Below are 22,350 nucleotides of genomic sequence, written 5' to 3'. Positions count from 1 at the left end.
ATTGAAACCATCTCTGTTGTGGTTTGGTACCAACTCTGCAGCAGATGTGGACACAGCAGTACAATAACAGCAATGGCTCCCATTGGCTGAGGGCTCCTATGTGCCAGGCACTTTGATAAGTGATTTTGTAGATTTCCTGTTCCCTCTACTTCCATGGAGATGAAAGAGAATATAAAATACTAAGCTGGCTTTGCTAGGGTGTTGAGGGACACAGAGGAGGGCGTGACTGAGTGATGGGAGCATGTGAAGGCTGGAGGAGGGGACGCCCAGCCGTGTTTGAGCTTCATGCTTCCAGAAAGGAGCAGAAGAGCTTGAGCCCCTTATCCTCCTTATCACTCCCTTGGGTGACACCCCCATCAGTGGGCTGAGAGACACTTGGCTCCTGCACAAAGCTCTCTTCCCTATACAGAGCCAGAGGCCTGCAAGGATGCAAAGCTAAGAGAAAAGACAGGAGCACCTTTTCTCCCACAGCTTTATTTCTGCCCGGGCCTGAGCACAGCAGGCCCATGGTATTCCCATGGTATTTTCTGGGCTCAGACAGGCCTGATCCTGACCAGCTGCAGGACCATGGACAAGTAAGTCGCTTTACCACTCTGTGCTGCTCTGTTACAAAATAAAAGAAGGAAGATAGGAAGAAGGGAAGAGGCAAAGAGAGAGAAGGCAGGCAGACGGACTGCAGACGGTGTCCAGACTACTGTGAGGATCCAAGAAGACAAGATACCCGTGACCTCCAAGCAGAGGTGTGGTTTCTCCTGGCTCAGACACCATCCCTGTGCCCTTCTCCCCTGCACTTGCTGCCTGATTTCTCTAAGCCCAAACCTTGGCACAGAGGGGCGTCCAGCTCTCAAAGGCAGGTCAGGCCAGCGGTGTCAAGACATCTAACCCAGCTTCCAGCTGGGCCACCTCCCACCCCAGACAAAGCCACAGGATGTAGGAGGGACCCAATGCAGGCACTGTCCCAGGTAGGAAGGGCAGGGGCAATTGGCAGAGAGCTAAGGCCCTCACGAATCTGCCTCTAGGGCCACAGGCCAGCTCACACCAGCCCCTTCTCACTAAACTCTAATCATCTCAGCAAACACTGAGAGGCTGGAGAGCATATGTAGGGCCTGCACATGGCTGCTCACTGGCAGTGGAGCAAATAGTACCAGTTCATGGTTCCCAAAGCGAGTTGGTTGCCCATCTCCTCTGGATCTCATAGAAACCCTGCGGGACAAGCTCACGCTGACCCCACTTCACACAGGGGTGCGATGGGGCTCAGGCAGGGACAATAACTGGGATCTTTCAACCCCAAGCCAGCCCAGCAGACACAGGCCTTGCCAGGGAAGGATTCCCAGGAAGGAGGAGAGAAGGCTGTGTCGGGAAGGGCCACAGTCCATGCAGCGTTCGAGACTGGACAGGGTAAGCCCAGAAGCATACGGGAACAGGGGGCACTCTCCAGGAGAAGTTGGGCTGGCGTTGAATGGAAAGGTGGAGAAAATGAGAGTGAAGGCACAGCCCAGGCAAAGGCCGGGGATGTGAAAAACGTTCAGCAGAGCTCAAAAGGAAAAGAGCTGGGACCACTCCTGAGGGCCCAGATGGGACCGTACTTCAGGGCCAGGCAGGGCAGAGTTAGCCAGCAAGGCAAGGGCATTCTCTCTCCTCCAGGGACTGGGGGCCTGAATGCGAGGCGCAGGAGAGGTGAGCTGACAGTGAAGGCCTCAGAACCACATCCTGGAGGCAGGGGTGCTGCTCATGAAAACAGGTTCCAGAAAGGGGAGTCCTGTGGGCCTGGACTGGCTGGTAAAGGCTCCCTAAAGGAGATGGGGTCAAGCTGGGCTCTGAAAGATGGTAGGAGGGAAGAGATTAGGGGAAGGAAGTTGCTGCAGAATGGGGTGGCAGCACGGCCCAAGCAAAGGTATAGAGGCCGGACAGCATGTGTGCACGTGTGTGTGTGGGGGGTGGGTAGAGAGGCTGGAGAGCATATGCGCACGTGTGTGGGGGGGTATAGAGGCTGGAGAGCATGTGCACATGTGTGTGTCGGGGGAGGGTATAGAGACTGGAGAGCACGTGCACGTGTGCATGTCGGGGGAGTGTATAGAGACTGGAGAGCATGTGTGCACCTGTAGTGGGTATAGAGGCTGGAGAGCATGTGTGCACGCGTAGGGGGTATAGAGGCTGGAGAACGTGTGTGCACGTGTGGGGGGGTATAGAGCCTGGAGAGCATGTGTGCACGCGTAAGGGGTATAGAGGCTGGAGAGCATGTGTGCATGTGTGTGTGTATGTGAGGGTTACAGAGGCTGGAGAGCATGTGTGCACGTGTGGGGGGTATAGAGGCTGGAGAGCATGTGTGCACGTGTGTGTTGGGGTATAGAGGCTGTAGAGCATGTGTGCACGCGTAGGGGGTATAGAGGCTGGAGAGCATGTGTGCATGTGTGTGTGTATGTGAGGGTTACAGAGGCTGGAGAGCATGTGTGCACATGTGTGGGGGGTATAGAGGCTGGAGAGCATGTGTGCATGTATGTGAGGGTTACAGAGGCTGGAGAGCATGTGTGCATGTGTGTGGGAGGTATAGAGGCTGGAGAGCATGTGTACATGTGTGTGGGGTATACAGGCTGGAGAGCATGTATGCACATGTGTGGGGGTATAGTGGCTGGAGAGCAAGTGTGCACGTATGGGTGTGGGGTATAGAGGCTGAAGAGCATGTGTGCACATGTGTGGGGGGCTACAGAGGCTGGAGAGCATGTGTGTGTGTGTGTGTGTGTGTGTGTGTGTGTGTGTGTCTGTGTGTGTGGGCAGGGGGAGTTAAGTGGCCTGGTTAGGTGGGGCAGGGAAAGAAAAGGGGAGGGCTCAGTGCCTGGTGCACCCCAGACTTCCTCTCCTCAACCTCACACTAACCCTGTGAGGCCATCCTCAGGAGCCCCACCTCACTATGTGGGCAGATAAGACTCAGGGAGGCTCAGCAACCTAATAAGTGACAGTAACAACGAAAGCCGCCCTGTAAGCCCGTGGGATGCCAAGCACCATATTACCAGCTTTGCCCACACATTTTCCACCAACACCCTGCAAGGTGGGTGAACCTACTTTACAGGTGCCTAGAGAAGGTGGGCAATGCAGCCAAGATCAGTCAGCTGGGAGATGGCAGAAGTGAGGTCTGAGCCAGGGGTCAATGAGTTGCAGCTACCCTGTACTCTCATCCTCACTGAGGTTGATACGGCCAAGGATGACCCAGCCAGACCTTCCCACTGGTCTGCAGAGTTGGCCCCTCCCTGAGCTACTCCGAGAGGGAAACGAGGCATGGTAGAGGCGCAGCCCTCAAAAGGAGCCAACAAAATGAATGAGTAAATAAATGGGGTCTCAAGCCCTCCATGTGTTCAGAGGAGAACGGTTTCTTTGAGCTTGTAGGACAGGGGAAATCAGAGAAGGCTGCCTGGAGAAGGTGATACTGGGAAGCTATTCATCCTAAGGAAGCAATTGTTCTGCTCCAGTTCTCCATTCACTAGGCCTTGCAGGTGATTCACAGATCCAAGGACAGTCCTAGCTCCACGTTCTGACTACATTTCTGTCCCTCAGGGCCCAGGGACATGGAGTTGAGAAGGTGAGGCCAACCACGTCAGCATGATTCCTGGGGTCCCCATTAAGCACAGGGACATGAGGGACTTCAAATTGCCATCTGTGATCCTTTTAAAAGGAGAACTGGCTGCTGAGGATGTGAAACTGGCCCTCCTGGGCTCTTTCCTGCCTGGCGCAGGGCAGCAGGAAGGATGTAAGAACTGCTGCCCTGGGAGCCCCACGCCCTATGCCCTGTTCCATCTTCCCACAGCTGTGCCCACTTTCCTGTGCCAGGGTGTGCACTCGGCGGGTCCGTCCCTCTACCTGGGCCAACTGAAGCTACCAGCCTACAGGAGGGGCGGTGCACCTCCCAGCCATGCCCATCCCCCTCCTCCTGGAGCACCCACCCTGGGCAGAGTGGCTCCTCTGGGACCAGTCCCTGCCTTTTTGCCTCTCAAGCTAACCTGGGTGACCCAAAGTCATCAGAGCTTGTCCCTGCCCCACACCCAGCCAAGGCTCCCTGAGAAAGCACAGCCTCATCACACCAGCTCCTTGCAGTCCATACCAAGGGCAGCCACCCTCGATGGGAGAAGGGACCCCCCCTCAACAGCCCTAAAGCACTTTCTTAGGCCTCTGGAACTTCTCACATCAATTTGAAACACCTAAGCTGGGGCCTAATAATAATGACAATAATTAATACAGTGAGGCAGTGGCAGTTCAGTGGTAGAATTCTCACCTTCCGTACAGGAGACATGGGTTCGATACCCAGCCAATGCACCTCATGTGCAGCTACCACCCGTCTGTCAGTGGAGACTTGTGCTCAACAGGTTCCAGTGGAGTGCCTAGACTGAGACAGACTAGGAAGAAAGGCCTGGTGATCTACTTCTGATAATCAGCTAATGAGTGCCCCATTGGCATCACAATCGTCCAATCCACTACCGATCACCGGGATGGCACAGGACCGGGCAGCATTTTGTTGTGCCATGTGTGGGATTGCCATGAGTGGGGGCCGACTTGATGGCAGCTAACAATAGTGCACACTGGTACAGAGCTTATGAGGGGCCAGGCACTCTTTAAAGCACTTGAGATAAAATAACCCATTTACCCTCGTAGTAACTCACGAAGTCATTTTTATTATCTTTGCTTTGCAGATGAGGAAACTGAGGCATAGAGAGGTTGAATTAATTTTTTCCAAGGTGCACACAGCTAGAAAGCGGCTGTGCTGGGAGGTGAGCCTAGGCTGGCTGGCTCAGGCCCTGAGCTTGTGACCACTACTGCGCGGGGGCGGGGGGGGGGGCAGGGGCAGGAAGACTTGAGGGCAGACACTGGCTTTGGAATGCATAACCCCACGTCAGCACCTATACCAAAGCTACCACCTGCCAAGGAGCACCATCCCCCCAACACCTATCCCAGCTAACATTCTCTGAGCACTAACTAGAGACATTCCAGGTCCTGTGCCAAGTGCTGGAACACCACAGCCCAGGCCCCTTGCTAGTCAGCCGGCCCCAAATTCCAGAAGAATCTCCTGTAGCATTACCTGCAGTATGGATTCCCTGCTACATACACACATCTGCTACCACCTTGGGCCCAGTCCCTCCTCAAAGGAATCATACAATGATGCTATTTGTCCTCCTTTCTTTCTCCCTCCTTCCCTCCCTCCCTTCCTCTCTCCCTCCCTCCTTCTCTCCCTTCCTCCCTCCCCCTCCGTCTCTCCCTCCCTCTCTCTTTCCCTGCCTCTCTCCCTTCCCTCCCTCCCTCCCTCTCTCCCTCCCTTCCTTTCCCTTCCTCCCTCTATTGAACAGTTTCCCCACTAGTACCCTGATGGGTCTGACTAATCAAAGGTTTCAAACCTGTTAGCCTGAGAATCTTCTCTTCACGTGCACCCTGATATATGATCTGGACATGTGGGAGGCTGTCTGGGTGTAAGGGAAGGGGCTAGGTCCCTGCAGACCCACCCATGGAGCTAGAGAGCTGAGTGCCTTTGGGCCCAGGCTTACTGGTGGAGTAAGGTGCCTCTGGGCACTTATTGATGGAGCTGAAGAGCTTTGTAACACTTGCCACCTGGAGCTGACAGAAGGAGAAAGGCTTCCCCTAGAGCTGGTGCTCTGAATTCAGATTTCTAGCTGCCTAAACTGTGAGAGAATAAATTTCTGTTTGCTAAAGCGATTCATTTATGGTATTTCTGTTATAGCAGCCAGAGATAACTAAGATAGTCCCCAAGTGGTTCCTGCACGCCCCACCCTCTACTCCCCCTGCCACCTGGCTCTGGGGCCCTGAGGAGCCTGAGGGTCACAAGACTGGGTTTCTAGGCCCTGGCCCGAGGCTCTGCCTGGGAAATCCCACATACCTTCAGTCCCTCTCCACCTGTCCACTCCCTAAGCCCCAACTACTCTGGCCCCAGAGGAAACGCAGCCCTGTAGTGAAGCCAGAGCTGGAATGGGGGTTGGACACCCCAGGCAGGGGGCCAGACATGGGCTGGTGGCCTCCTCTGGGCCCCCCACAGTTCCCAAGGACCAGCCTGCTCTGGCCCAGGGAAGGGCAAGGACTGGAACCCAGGGGATGCAGAGACCAGAGAAAGGGGGTTGGGCCAGCCTCCCTTTCCTCTGTTTCTCCAGCTCCTTCCCCAGCAAGACCCTGTAACTATTTACATCCTGGCTGTAAGGTTTCAGCTGTTCTAGGATTTGATTCTCTCCCAGATCTATTTTTCTTCGTCTTTTGCAATCTCTAAGAAACCCGAGCTGCCAGATGGGTGGGGGTGATGATTGTTTTCTGTCTGACATCTGGATTTCATCAGCAGCCCTGGGTATGCTGACTCAGGAATGGCAGCTCCCTGGGCTCAGGCCCTCCCCAGCCTCTCACGGTGTCCAGTCCTCAGGTGGGTATGGTAGGCACAGCCGGCGACACCCCTCAGGCTTCCCTCAAAGGAAAAACCTGTCCCCCAAGAACATCTTGGGAGTGGATGGAGGGTGAGGACTTAAGAGAATTTTTGCTCCCAGCTCGGTGTCTGACAGGTGGCCACTAGCCTGGGCGTGGCTAGGCCTGGCCACCATGAAGGGTGGAGAGAAGACTTCGGGAAAGGACACTGGGTCCTGGGTGTACTCTACCCATCTCCACCCCAACCTCCATTCCTACAGAGGTGCTGAGTGGCCATCAAGGCAGGGAGCCCTTTACCAACCCCAAATCCCAGATGCATTTCGGAGATGAGGAAAGGTGGCCAAGAGAGGGTAAGTGGCTTGCTCAAGGTTACACAGATGGTAAATGACAGAACTGCAACCTGAATTCCAGTCTTTGGATTACAAATGCCAGGCTGTTTCCCTTGACCTCAACAAAATGCCTCCTCACCAACATCAGGGTCCTTACTCTTGGCATATGAACCCTCAACCCTGTCTGAGCTCTAAAAATTCTGGTTGCTGAGGTAGAGCCAAAATGGGGAACTAGTCAGATGCACCAAGTCATCCCTCTGCAACAAAGACCTGAAAAACCAAGTAGAACAGATACAGACATCAATCCTGGAGCCCTGAACTTTAAATGAAAGGAACTGTCAATACCTAACAGATTTAAAACAGGGAACCAGAGACATCAATCTGTAAAAGACAACAATGTCAAAACAATGAAAGAAGGAATAAACGGTGTAAGCATAGACCTTTCAAATGGAGAGAAAATCAAGGCGATATCAAGTAATAAATGACTAGTTTAAACTTAGGAAGAAAAGAGTATATTTCAACGTAACCACAAAGATAATTAACAATCTATGCATCAAAACAATAAAGAAGAAAAACATACTCGGTAAACACAAAATCTATAATAATGAAAGAAATGAAAAGAAATTCTGCAAACAAAAGGAACTCAGCACAGGAAAGTAAGAGGAACAAAGAAAACGTCAACACCACAAAAAAAGCACGACAAAACGACAGCAATAAACTCACAGCTACATTGATAATCACACTGAATATAAATGGCTAAAATGCACCCGTAAAGAGACAGAGAGTGACAGAATGGATAAAATAAAATGACCCATCAATATGCTGTCTATAAGAGACACACCTTAGACACAAAGACATAAATATATTAAAAATCAAAGGACGGAAAAGACTATGTCAAGCAAACAGCAACCAAAAAACAGCAGGAGTGGCAATACTAACCTCAGATAAAATAGACTTTAAGGCAAAAATCACCATAAAAGACAAGGAAGGACATTATATAATGATTAAAGGGACAATCTACCAAGAAAACAAAACCTTAATAAATATCTATGCACCCAATGACAGGACTCCAAAACACATAAAACAAACTCTAAAAGAGAAACTCTAAAACAGAAATAGACAGTTCCACAATAATAGTAGGAGACTTCAACACACCACTCTCAGTAAAGGACAGAACAGCTGGGAAAAAACTCAACAAAGATATAGAGATCTGGTTGTTGTGGTCGGTGCACTGACTCCTCGGCTCCAAGAACTGTCTTTGTTCCCTCCTTACCACCACCATGAAGTGGATGTTCAACGAGGACCACTCGTTGGAACACAGAGGCATAGAATTCGAGAAAATTTGAGCAAAATATCCCGACTGGGTTCCGGTGGTTGTGGAAAAAATCTCTGGCTCTCAGATTGTTGACACTGACAAACAGAAGTACCTGGTTCCATCTGACATCACTGTGGGTCAGTTCATGTGGATCATCAGGAAAGGATCCAACCTCCTTCTGAAAAGGCGATCTTCCTCTTTGTGGACAAGACAGTCCCACAGTCCAGCCTAACTATGGGACAGTTTTACGAGAAGGAAAAAGATGATGATGGATTCTTGTATGTGGCCCACAACAGAGAGAACATTTTTGGCTTCTAATGGCCAGCGCTGGGCTAGGTGCACCATTCCTGTTTGTGTCTATTGTAAATAGCCGATCATTTTCAGTTATTATACCAGGCCCTCTTGACATAGACCTGTTAGTGCATTTGTAACTGGATTTATTTCTTAATATATTGGAAGATTTTGTTTCCTTAGACTAGTAAATTATCATACAGTTTTACTTTGAGTTTTTCTTTTTGTGCATTGTCCTCATGACTACACTTTTCAGGGAACTCGTTCTTCTGGGAATCATATTTAATGAGGATATTTCCACACTGAAGTGAGGTAGGTGGGGTATTAAAGTGAAAGGCAGGGAGACGATGTGTTTATTCTGCATTATGTTTGAAGTGTTAGATGGCTAAGTATTAAAAGCATCCAAATTAAATCCTTAGCAATCAGAACACTTGCTTCTCTAGATTTTGCCAACTGCCAATCATGTTGGACTGAGCTAATCTGTTACTCTTTCTGAAACTGTTAAGGTAAATAATTAACAATAAAACTTCCTCTTGTAAAGGTAAAAAACAAACAAACAAAAGACACAGAATATCTGAAGGCCACAATCAATCAACTTGACCTCATAGATATATATAGAACTCTCCACCCAACAGCAGCAAAGTATACATTATTTTCCAATGCACATGGAACATTCTCCAGAATAGACCACATTTTAGGCCACAAAGCAACCCTCAATAAAATCCAAAACATCGAAATAATACAAAGCGTCTTCTGTGATCACAATGCCATAAAAGTAGAAATTAATAATAGGAAGAGCAAGGAAAAAAATAAAAAACTTGGAAACTGAATAACATCTTCCTTAAGAGAATAAATCAAAGATGGAATAAAGAAAAATATCCTAGAATCAAATGAAAATGAAAACATATCATACCAAAGCCTTTGGGATGAAGCAAAGGCAGTGCTCAGAGGTCAATTTATAGCAATAAACACATACATTAAAAAAGAAGAAAGGGCCAAAATCAAGATGTTCACCCTACAACTTGAACAAACAAAAGAGAACAGCAAAAGGAGCCCACAGTCACCAGAAGAAAGGAAATAATAAATAGAGATAATAACAAAGAAATAGAAAACAGAAAAACAAGAGAATCAACAAGACCAAAAGTTAGTTCTTTAACAAGATCAACAAAATCGACAAACCACTGGCCAAACTGACAAAAGAAAAACAGGAGAGGAAGCAAATAACTCAAATAAGAAATGAAATGCGAGACATTACAACAGACCTAACTGAAATAGAAAGGATAATAATGGAATGAAGAACTATACTCCAACAAATCTGAAAACCTAGAGGAAACGGACAAATTTCTAGAAACATACTACTGCCCTAAACTAACATAAACTGAGGTAGAAAATCTGACAGATCTATAACAAGAGAAGAGATTGAAAAGGTAATTAAAAAAAACTCCCAACAACAACAACAACAACAAAAAGCCCTGGCCTGGGTGGCTTCACTAGAGAATTCTACCAAACATTCAGAGACGAGCTCATACCAGTACTACTCAAACTATTTCAGAGCATAGAAAAGGAAGGGATATTTCCGAATTCATTCTATGAAGCCAGCATAAGCCTGATACCAAAGTCAGGCAAAGACATCACCAAAAAAAAAAAAAATTACAGACCAATATCTCTCATGACTATAGATGCAAAAATTCTCAATGAAATTCTAGCCAATAGAATTTAGCATCATATCAAAAAAATAATACACCACGACCAAGTGGGATTCATACCAGGTATGCAAGGATGGTTCAACATTAGAAAATCAATCCACGTAACCTACCACATAAATAGAACAAAAGAAAAGAATTACATGATCATCTCAATCGATGCAGAAAAAGGCATTTGATGAAGTCCAACACCCATTCCTAATAAAAAATCTTAATAAAATAGGAATAGAAGGAAAATCTCTCAACATAATAAAGGACATCTATGCAAAACCAACAGCCAACATCATTCTCAATGGAGAGAGGCTGAAAGCATTTCCCTGAGAATGGGAAGAAGACAAGGATGCCCTTTATTACCACTCCTATTTAACACTGTGCTGGAAGTCCTAGCTAGAGCAATAAGGCAGGAAAAAGAAATAAAGACATCCAAATTGGAAAGGAAGAAGTAAAACTATCCCTATTTGCGGATAATATGATACTATACATACAGAACCCTAAAAATTCCTCAAGAAAACTAGTGGGACTAACAGAAAGATTCAGCAGAGTAGCAGGATATAAAATCAATGCACAAAAATCAGTTGGATTCCTATACACCAACAAGGAGAACTATGAAAAGGAAATCAGGAAAACAATACCATTTATAATAGCACTTAAAAAAAATAAAATCCTTACGAATAAATCTAACCAGGGATGTAAAAGATCCATATAAAGAAAACTACAAAACACTGCTGCAGGGAACCAAAAGAGACCTACATAAATGGAAAAACACACCATACTCATGGATGGGAAGACTCAACATTCTAAAAATGTCAATCTTACCCAAAGCCATCTACAGATAGAAATCTGATTCAAACACCAACAGCATTCTTTAACAAGATGGACAAATTAATTATTAACTTTAAATGGAAAGGAAAGAGGGCCCGAATAAGTAAAGCATTACTGAAGAAGAAGAACAAAGTAAGAGGCCTCACACCTACTTTAGGATCTCAAAATCTACTATACAGCCACAGTAGTCAAAACAGCCTGGTACTGGTACAAGGACAGATACATAGACCAATAGAACAGAATTGAGAACCCAGATGTAAATCCATCTACCTATAGTCAGTTGATCTTTGACCAAGGCCCAAAGTCCATTAAATGGGGGAAAAGACAGTCTCTTTAACAAATAGTGCTGGCAAAACTGGATGTCCATCTGTAAAAAATGCAACAAGACCCATACCTGACACCATAGACAAAAACTAATTCAAAGTGGATCAAAGACCTAAATATAAAACTTAAAACTATAAAGATCATAGAAGAAAAAATAGGGGACAACGCTAGAGGCCCTAATATATGGCAGAAATAGGATATAAACCATAACTAACAATGACAAACACCACAAGATAAACTAGATAACTGGGATCTCCTAAAAATCAAACATTTATGCTCATCAAAAGACTTCACCAAAAGAGTAAGAAGAGAACCTATAGACTGGGAAAAAATTTTTGGCTATGACATACCCAACAAGGGTCTAATCTCTAAAACCTATAAAATACTGCGACACCATAATAAAAAAACACAAATAATCCAATTAAAAAATGGGCAAAGGATATGAACAGACACTTCACCAGAGAAGACATTCAGGTGGCTAACAGATACATGAGGAAATGCTCGTAATTATTAGCCATTAGAGAATGCAAATCAAAACCACAAGGAGATATCATCTCACTCCAACATTACTGGCATGAATCAAAAAACAGAAAATAACAAATGTTGGAGAGGTTGCGGGGTGATTTGAGCTCTTATGCACTGCTGGTGGGTATGTAAAATGGTACAACCATTTTGGAAAATGATTTGGCGCTTCCTTAGAAAGCTAGAAATAGAAATACCATATGATCCAGCAATCCCACTCCTAGGAATATATCCTAGAGAAATAAGAGCCGTCACACGAATAGACATATGCACGCCAATGTTCATTGCAGCATTGTTCACAATAGCAGAAAGATGGAAACAACCTAAGTGCCCATCAACAGATGAATGGATAAACAAATTGTGGTACATACACACAATGGAATACTATGCAATGATAAAGAACAATGATGAATCTGAGAAACATATATCACGACATGGATGAATCTGGAGGGTATTATGCTGAGTGAAATAAGTCAATCGCAAAAGGAAAAATACTGTAGGAAACCACTATTATAAAAACTCAAGAAAAGGTTTACACACAGAAAGAATTATTCTTTGATAGTTATGAGGGAGGGGAGAGGTTGGGATGAGAAATCACTAACTAGATAGTAGACAAGTTAACTTTGGTGAAGGGAAAGACAACATACAATACAGGGAAGGCAGCACAAGTTGACCAAGGCAAAGTCATGGAAGCTTCATAGACACATCCAAACAGCCTGAGGGACCGAGTTGCTGGGCTGAGGGCTGGGGTCCACGGTCTCAGGGTCATCTAGGTCAACTTGGCATAGCATAGTTCATAAAGAAAATGTTCTATATCAGACTTTGGTGAATAGCATCTGAGTCTTAAAAGCTTGTGAGCGGCCATCTAAATTACAAGTACTGTTCCCATCCTGTCTGGAGCAAAGGAGAATGAAGAAAACCGAAGATGCGTGGAAAATGTCAGTCCAAAGGACTAATGGGCCACAAGTACCACAGCCTCCACCAGCCTGAGCCCAGAACAACTGATGGTGTCTGGCTACCACCACCAACCACTCTGACAGGGATTTCAACAGAGGGTCTCAGACAGGAGGAGAAAAATGTAGAGCAAAATTCAAATTCACAAAAAAAGACCAGACTTAACTGGTCAGAGAGAGACTGGTGGAACCCTAAGACTATGGCTCCCGGACACCCTTCTAACTCAGAACTGAAGTCACTTCTGAAGTTTACCCTTCAGCCAAACGTTACACAGTTCTATAAAACAAACAATAACACACACGAGGAACTTACTTATTAGCACAATCATATAAAGGAGACCAAATGGGCAATATCTGCCCAAAAGCAAAGATAAGAAGGCAGAAAAGGACAGGAAAATAGGAGGAATGGAAATGGGGAACCCGGGGTGGAGAAGGGGAGAATGTTAACATATCACGGGGATTGCAACCAATGTCACACAACAATCTGTGTATAAATTGTTGAATAAGAAACGAATTTGCTCTGTAAGCTTTCACCTAAAGCATAACAATAATAATTAAAAAAAAAAGAACTAGGCAAAGAAAAAAAAAGAATCCTTGTTGCTGTCAAGTGAACTCCAACTCATGGCAACCCTATATGTGTCAGAGTAGAACCGTGCTCCATAGGGTTCTCAATGGCTGATTTTTCAGAAGCAGATTATCAGGGCTTTCTTCTGAGGCACCTCAGGGTAGAACCTCCAACCTTTCAGTTAGCAGCTGGGTGCATTAACCATTCACACCACCCAGGGACTCCATCTGTGCTTGAGAGGAAAGGTACTATCTGGAGTTTTAATGTACTTTCATTAGAGACGCCTGCAGTGGCTGCCCAATCTAAAGCAGCCCCCAGACACTCTCCAGGGCTGTATTATAACCTTTGTGGCTTTTAGTTCCATAAAAAAATTATTAGAAACTGTATTTTTTATGACTGCATTGGTATAAAGATAGATATAATTCAGGCTAGGTTCATTATTATGCATATATTATTATTATACTCATATTTTCACCTGGTTTTATAAATTCAAATGAAAATATTTGGGGGGCCTCGGACAGTCTTGTGGGCCCTGAGCCCCAGGCACCTGCTCCTGATGGAGAAGTCATCCTGGAATCTCTATCAGAGCACTCTTTGATTTTCTTCACAGCATGTCTTGCTATCTGACATTTCCTTATTTTCTTACTGATGTTTGCTCGTTGTCTGACTCTGCCAACTAGAACATAAGCTTCAAGAGAGAAGGAACCTTTCCTGTTTTGTTCACTGTGGCATCCTCAAAGGCCTGCTACATGCTTGGCACATAGTTGTTGCTGTTAGCTGTCATCGCTTCGCCCCAAGGGGATCGGACCGTTGTGATCCATAGGGTTTTCATTGGCTGATTTTTTGGAAGTAGCTTGCCAGGCCTTTCTTCCTAGTCAGTCTTAGTCTAGAACCTCTGCCAAAGCCTGTTCAGCATCAGAGCAACCTGTAAACCTCCACTGACAGATGGGTAGTGGCTGCACATGAGGTGTATTGGCCAGGAATCGAACCCAGGTCTCCTGCATGGAAGGCAAGAACTCTACCACTGAACCACTCCTGCCCCCATGGCACACAGTAGGTGGTCAATATTCTCAGATGATAAGTTGAAGCAGAGCCTATTTTTTAAGACAGCTGTATGTGAGTCCCAGTTAGTGGCACCCATTAGCCCAGGCACCCACCTTATAGATCTGGTGGCCCTCCTTGGTGCCTTTCTCCTCTCACCCTCTACCTCCTGGTCATCATGCTTGGTGTATGGTACTTTATCTTTGTCTCTGGAAGTATTCCCTCACCTCCAGCCCCTGCTCAACCCTGCCTCTCCCCCGGTCTTACCAGCTCCTATCCACACTCCTGGCCTGGCTTCCTCTGCAGGCTTGCCCCCCTGCCAAGCCTCCAACCTGCCACCAGTATGATCTTTCAAAATGCCAATCCGAGCATGTCATCTAAAACCCCTGGACAGCTTCTCCCTGCCCTCCAGACAGAGTCCAAGTTTGCACCACCTGGCATACAACGTCTTTGCCATCTGCTCCCGGCCACACCTCCTGCCCCTCCCCAGAGTGCCAGCCACAGCCAAGGGCCCATGGTCCCCAGAAAGCAGACTCCAGTCATTTATTCCCTTGCTTGGAAGGCTTCCTGCTCCAGGTCTAGCCTCCTCCTCTCTGAGGCCTCCCATGAAGCCTGAGGCAGAGCTGGTCATTAGCAAACCTCAACCATAGCATTGGCCAGCCTGAATGGCCAACAATGTTTCTGTCTGTCCCACAGGTAACAGGGGCAGGGCCTTTTCTGCCTCTGTACCTCGGTATCCCAGCCTGTACCATGGGCCTGGCACACAGTAGCTCAGGAAGGGTCCTGGGTCTGGCACTATCCTGGACAGACTATGTGTCCTGGGCACATATGTGGCACTATGCCAAGTCCCCACCATGAACACATATACCAATGAGGGCAAATATAGCTGGCTCAGACCAAGACTGCCATTCCGGTCCTTACAGTCCTGCCCCATTCGTGTATAGAAGCCAACACTGAGATGCCCAGGTTACCTGTAGACACGCCCAACAGATACCAACCAGGCCTCCACTGTAGCCAGCTGGGATTTCTGCAGCCACCAGGGCTGGCAGCCTCAATCCACCCCGGCCTTCCTGCCTGCAATGGGGCAGCAGACACCCTGCAATAGAACTGTGCTGAAATCTATTGGGCACATTCACTTGGTCAGAACCAGGCTCAGTATGGCCTCTGCTCACACTGTTCTCATCCCTCTTTATTTCCAGTGTCATGGTTTGAATTATGTCCCCAAAAAAATGTGTGTATCATTTTGGCTAGGCCATGATTGCCGGTACTGTGTGATTTTCGTGTATGTTGTAAACCTGCCTCTATGATGTTAATGAGGGAGGATGGGTGGCAGTTGTGTTAGTAAGGCAGGACCTGACCTACAAGACTGGATTGTGTCCTGAGACAATCTCTTGAGATATAAAAGACAGAAGTAAGCAGTGAGACAGGGGGACCTCATACCATCAAGAAAGCAGTGCCGGGAGCACAGCGTGTCCTTTGGACTGGGGTCCCTGCACCGAGAAGCTCCTAGTCCGGGGCAACATTGATGAGAAGGCCGACAGAGAGAGAAAAAGGCTTCCCCTGGAGCTGACACCCTGAATTTGGACTTTTAGCCTACTTTGACTATGAGGAAATAAATTTCTCTTCGTTAAAACCATCCACTTGTGGTATTTCTGTTATGGCAGCACTAGATGACTAAGACATCCAGCAACCATGACTTTCTGGGAATGATAGTGGAAATCAGAACCTGGATGCAATGAGAGCTGGAAGAATGTAATTGAAAAAGCATGTGCTCTGGAATCAGGAAGACCTGAGTTCCAATTGCAGCTTTGCTATTTGCTAGCTGTGTGACCTTAGGCAAGTCACTTAACCTCTCTGGGCCTCAGGTTTATCATCTGGAAACTGGGGATCATGATAGTACCTACCTTATAGAGTTGTTAACAGGATTAAAGGAGCTAATGCATATAACACACTACACTCAGTGGTAAACTCAATGCTTAGAGGCCATTACTATTATTGTTAATATTATTATTACTGTTGGACTACATGCTTGGTACACTGTGTGGGGACAGCAGAAAGAGTAGGTTTTTCAATAACTGAGTGGTAGACACTCTTGGCTCCCAAAACTTCTCAGGCCAATGCTGATATTGACTGGAGAGGGACCCAGGCCCAGGCATGGCTTTACCCTGCAAGGAGGGGCTGCCCTTCATTGACATTGGGAATTGGTATCCAGTACCTTCCACCTATGCTTTGGGAGCTTCCAGTCTTACTGTAGAGACCAATACCCCTCATTCAGGCCCTGCCACTTGTGAGAAGCCCTGTTAGTCTGGTGAGCTGAGCTGTGGACACCTTCTATTCCTAAGGTTGGAAAAGAATCAACTAACAGGTGACCTAGGGCCCCTGGATCCTGTGTCCCTCCACCTGGGCCATTGGCAGTGAATGCTTCAACTCTACTTTCCCTGCTGCCTTTCTCAGAGCCCTGGGGCTCCATGGCAGCAATTTCAGGACCTCAGCAGGGTTGATAACCCCCAGTTAGATCATTTAAAATTTTAAAAGCATTTAGTCCATTTAAAAAGCAGAAGAACAGGAAGGAAAGAGCAGAAAAAATATTTGAAGAAATTACAGCTGAAAACTTCCCAAATGCAATGAAAAACTTTAATCTACACATCCAAGAAGCTCAACAAAAATCCCAGTAATAGAAACTTAAAGAGATCCACAAGCAGACACATCATAGCAAAAATGCTTAAAGCCAAAAATGAGGAGAAAAATCTTGAAAGCAGCAAGAGAGAAATGAACCGTCACTTACAAGAGAACCTCAATAAGATTAACAGCTGACTTCTCATCAGAAACTATGAAGGCCAGAAAGCAATAGGATACCATACTCAAAGTGCTCAAAGAAAAAAAACTATCAACCAAGAATTTAATACCCAGCAAAGTTACCTTTCCATACGGAAGGCAAAAAAAAAAAGACATTCCAGGTAAACAAAAACTGAGAGGATCTGTTGTTAGCAAACCTGCCTTACAAGAAATAACAGAGGAAGTTCTTTAGGTTGAAAGTAGGTGACTTCAAAGAGTAATGCAAACCCGTACCAAAAAACTAAAAGCCCCAATAAAGGTAATTATAAATGACAGTATAAATGCATATTTCTTCATCTTTCTTCTCTTAACTCATTTAAAAAGCAATTGTATAAAAATATGTATATAACTGTATTGTTTGTCCTATAACATATAAAAAATATAATATATTTCAGAACAACAACACAAAGGAGGTGAATGGGAGCAAAGTTGTATTGGGCTAAGGAAATGCCAGATAGTAACTTGAACTCACAAGAACAAATGAAGAGAACCAGAAATGGGAAATTAAAAGGCTAATATAACAATATCTATAAATATATAATTGCTGTTTTCTTCTCTCAGCTTTTTTAAAAGACATAAAATCATATAAAGTAATAAGCATAACAATATATCATTGGGTTTGTACCATATATGGATATAATATGTATAGGAATAATGCCACAAACACAGGGAAAAGGGAATAGAGCTATATAAGAATAACATTTCTATATTTCATTGCGATTAAGTTAAAGTCTGTAGCAGATTCTGATAAGTTAAGGTGTATAAGGTTAGTCCCAGAGCAATCAATGAGGAAATAACTCAATAAGATATAGAGAAACATTGTACTGTTTAATGAGAAGCTAGTTTGTTCTGTAAACGTTCATCTAAAGTACAACTTAAAAAAAGTAAAAAAAAAAAAAAAAGCTATAGAGAAACATATCATTAGAGAAATTAAAATGTTACATTAGAAAATTCTACTTAAAGCAAAAGAAAGCAACAAAGGAAGAACAAAAAAGACATGACATATTTAGAAAACAAAAAGTTAAACAGCAGATGTAAATCCAAATATATCAATAATAACATTACATGTGAATTGATTAAAGAATCCAATCAAAAAGCAAAGATTATCAGACTAGATTCAAAAAAAGATCTAACTATATATTGTCTACAGAATACACATTTTAGATTCACAGATATGATTACTTGAAAGTAAAAGGATGGAAAAATGTATACTATGCAAACAGCAAGCATAAGAAAGCTGGAGTGGCTATACTGAGATCAGAGAAAATGGACTTTAAAACAAAAAATGTTACTACAGATAAAGAGGAACACTTTATAATAATAAAACAATCAATCCATGAGGAAGATAAAACAATTATAAACATACAAGCACCTAACAATGGAGCACCAAAATATATGAAGCAAAAAGTGAGAGAAATTAAAGGGAAAATAGACAATTCAACAATAAAAGTTGGACTCTTCAATACTCTACTTTCAATAATGGATAGAACAACTAGGCAGAAGAACAACAAAAAAATAGAAGATTTGAAAAACTACAAACTAATGAGATCTAACAGACATCTATAAAATACTCCCCCCAGCAACAGCAGAATAGACATTCTTCTCAAATGCACATAAAACATTCTCCTGAATAGATCATTAAAAAAAAAAAAAAAAAAAAACTCAATAAATTTAAAAGGATTGAAATAATACAAAGTATGTTCTAGGACCACAATGTAATGAAATTAGAAATTACTAAGAAAAATAAATTTGAGAAACTCAAAAATATGGGGATATTAATCAACACACTTCTAAATACCTAATGAGTCAACCTTGTGATAACTGAAAATAAAGATACAACACAGGAGAACTTATGGATTGTAGCAAAAGCAGTGATCAGAGGTAAATTTATAATTGTAAATGCCTACATTAAAAATAAGATCTTACCCCGAAAGTATGGTCTCCAGACACCCTTTTAGCTCAGTGATGAAGTCACTCCTGAGGTTCACCCTTCAGCCAAAGATTAGACAGGTCTATAAAACAAAACAAGACTAAAGGGGCATACCAGCCCAGGGAAAAGGACTAGAACGCAGCAGGGGACAGAAAAGCTGATAATAGGAAACCCAAGGTCGAGAAGGGAGAGTGTTAACATGTTGTGGGTTTGTTAACCAATGTCATAAAACAACATGTGTACTAACTGTTTAATGAGAAGCTGGTTTGTTCTGTAAACCTTCATCTAAATTACAACAAAAAAAGAAAAGGAAAACAAAATAAGATCTCAAATTAACAACTTAATCTTCTACCTTAAGAAACAATCAAACAAAAAAGAATAAACTAAACATAAAGCAAGCAGAAAGAAGGAAATAATAAAGACTAGAACATAAATTAATGAAGTAGAGAATAGAAAAACTATAGAAAAAAAATCATGAAACAAAAAGTTCATCTTTGAAAAGATGAACAAAATAGACAAACCTTCAGATTAACCAAGCAAAAAAGATAGAAGACTCAAATTACTAAAATAAGACAGGAAAGAGGGGACATTAGTACTGACTTTATGGAAATGAAAAGGATTATGAAAAAATACTAACAACAATTATATGCCAATTGTGGTGCAGTGAATTACTTAATATGGCCCTTTTAGCCATGCATGGTCTTGTAACTCCCACACAGTGACTGGGTGGGATTATGCAAATCAGGTGCTTGTGGCACACCAAGGAGGATTGGACAGCTTGCTAACAATGCAAATAAGATGCATGGGACCCAGTTGGGGGTGGGTCCAGGCAAATAAGTTGCTTGGCACTCTAACAAGGGGATTGGTCAGTTTTGCCATCCTAGTAGCCTTCAAAAGAGAGCTAATTCCAGAGTGGACGGTGGATCTAACTACCATCAAGAAAGAAGAAGAGTGGAGTGCATCCTTTGGACCCAGGGTCTCTGCCCTGACTACCTCCTAGGCTTAGGAAACAGATACCTGTAACACCAGAGATGGTGGAGATGGTGAGAAGTGGTGGCAGAGAAACAGCAGCAGCAGAACCAGGAGACTGGCATGAGATAGCATGGTGGGCTTCCTAGCCCATGGAGCAAGGCAGCTACAGTGGGCATGATGACCCACAGAGCAGAGCGAGAGAGCTGAGCATCTTTGATCAGGAGACTTGCTGGCAGAGTGGGGTGCCTCTGGGCAGTTACTGGTGGAGCTAAAGAGCTTTGTAACACATGCCCAAGCAGGGCAGAGACCAGGCTGAGGGCTGAGGGCCGAGAGAGAGGTCTGCCTGTGGGCGTGGCTGAGAAGCTGTCCTGACCAAAGAACTGTATCCTGAGTCGTTCCTAATCCTGAATTGTAACCTGCTACTTCCCTAATAAACCCTGTAACTGTGAGTATGATCTGTGAGTTCTGTGTGGCCATTGCAATGAATTATCAAACCCAGCAGAGAAGTAGAGAGTGCCATGGGAGGGATGGCTGGTGTCAAAATTGGTAAAAAGTCTGAAGGGCAGAGTTATGTTAATATCTCCACTTCATAGGAGTCAGCCATGAGCTGACGATCTTGATTCTCTCCTTCTCCTGGCATCAGACAAAGAGGTCTGATGTCATTACATCATTTTTACACCAATAAATTAGATAGATAAAATGGGCAAATTTCTAGAAAGACACAAACTATAAAAACTGACTCAAGAAATAGAGACTATGAATAGCTCCACAAGAGACTGAATTAGTAATAAAAAAAAAAAAAAAAAAAAAAAAGCCACCCACAAAGAAAAGCCCAGGGCCAGATGGCTTCACAGGTGAATTCTACCAAACATTTAAAGGGGGATTAATATCAACTGTTTACAAATTCTTCCAAAATAGGAAGGAACACTTCCCAACTCATTCTATGAGCCCATTATTACCCTGACACCAAAAACAAAGACATTACAAGAAAAGAAAACTACAGATCAGTATCTCTTATGGGTATAGACACAAAATTCCTCAACAAAATAGTAGCAGACTGAATCCAACGTAAAAAGAATTACACACCATGACTAAGTGGGATTTATCCCAGGGGTGCAAAGTGGGTTTAACATCTGAAAATCAATTAATGTAATACATCATATCAATAGCATAAAAAATAGAAACCATATGATCATTTCAATAGATGCAGAGAAAGCATTTGACAAAATTCAAAACTCTTTAATGATAAAAACACTCAACCAACTAGGATTAGAAGGGAATTTCCCCTACCTGATAAAGGATATCTATGAAAAACCACGAATATACCATAGACTGCCAGAAGAACAAATAAATCTGTCTTAGAAGAAGTACACCCAGAATGCTCCTTAGAAGAGAGGATGGCAAGACTTTGTCTCATGTACTTTGGACATGTTATCAGGAGGGGCCAGTCCCTGGAGAAGGACATCATGCTTTATAAAGTAGAGGGTCAGCAAAAAAGAGGAAAACCCTTAATGCAATGGATTGACACAGTGGCTGCAATGATGGGCTCAAGCATAGCAATGATAGTGAGGATGGCACAGGATGGGGCAGTGTTTCCTTCTGTTGTAACACGGTCGGTGTGAGTCAGAACCGACTCAATGGCACCTAACAACAACATGAAAAGCCCACAGCTAACATCATACTTAATGGTGAAAATCTGATGCTTTCCTTCTTAGATCAGGGACAAGACAAGGGTGTCCATTCCCGCCACTTCTATTCAACATTGTACTCGAGGTTCTAACCAAAGCAATTAGGAAAGCAAAAGAAACAAAATTCATCCAGACTGGAAAAAATGAAGTAAAACTATCTATTTGCAGATGAACATGATCATGTACATAGAAAATCCTAAGGAATTCACTACAGTATTAGAACCTGTGAGGCTTCAGGATGCAAGATCAATGTATAAACATAAATTGTATTCCTATCTACTTGAAGTGAATAATCCAAAAATGAAATTAAGAAAACAGTTCCATTTACAATAGGTCAAAAAGAAAAAAATACTTAGGAAAAATTTAATAAAAGAAGTGTAAAACTCATACTCTGAAAATTATAAAATTCTGTTGGAAGAAATTAAATAAGATATAAATAAATGGAAAGATGTCCCATATTCATGGACTGGATGACTTAATATTAAGATGGAACTACTCCCCACACTGATCTATATATTTAATGTAATACCTATCAGAATACTAGCTGGCTTCTTTGTAGAAACTGACAAGCTGGTCCTAAAATTCATATGAAAATTCAAGGGATGCAGAACGTCAAAACAATCTTAAAAAAAAAAAAAGAATAAATTTGGAAGACTTG

The 22,350-nt window shown here is 43.9% G+C and overlaps 1 protein-coding gene and 1 pseudogene across 1 annotated transcript in view; one reads left to right on the top strand and one right to left on the bottom strand.

Moving 5' to 3' along the window:
* Positions 1-22,350, bottom strand: part of ZCCHC24 (zinc finger CCHC-type containing 24) — a 75,313-nt gene that overhangs the window by 36,047 nt on the left and 16,916 nt on the right. The window lies entirely within an intron of this gene.
* Positions 7,914-8,909, top strand: LOC101361376 (gamma-aminobutyric acid receptor-associated protein-like 2 pseudogene; annotated as a pseudogene).

Source organism: Trichechus manatus, unplaced genomic scaffold, assembly GCF_000243295.1.
Source record: "Trichechus manatus latirostris isolate Lorelei unplaced genomic scaffold, TriManLat1.0 scaffold00106, whole genome shotgun sequence".
In the NCBI taxonomy this organism is placed as follows: Eukaryota; Metazoa; Chordata; class Mammalia; order Sirenia; family Trichechidae; genus Trichechus; species Trichechus manatus.
Note: the sequence above shows the minus strand (reverse complement) of the source record. Positions and strands in the feature narration are given on the sequence as shown.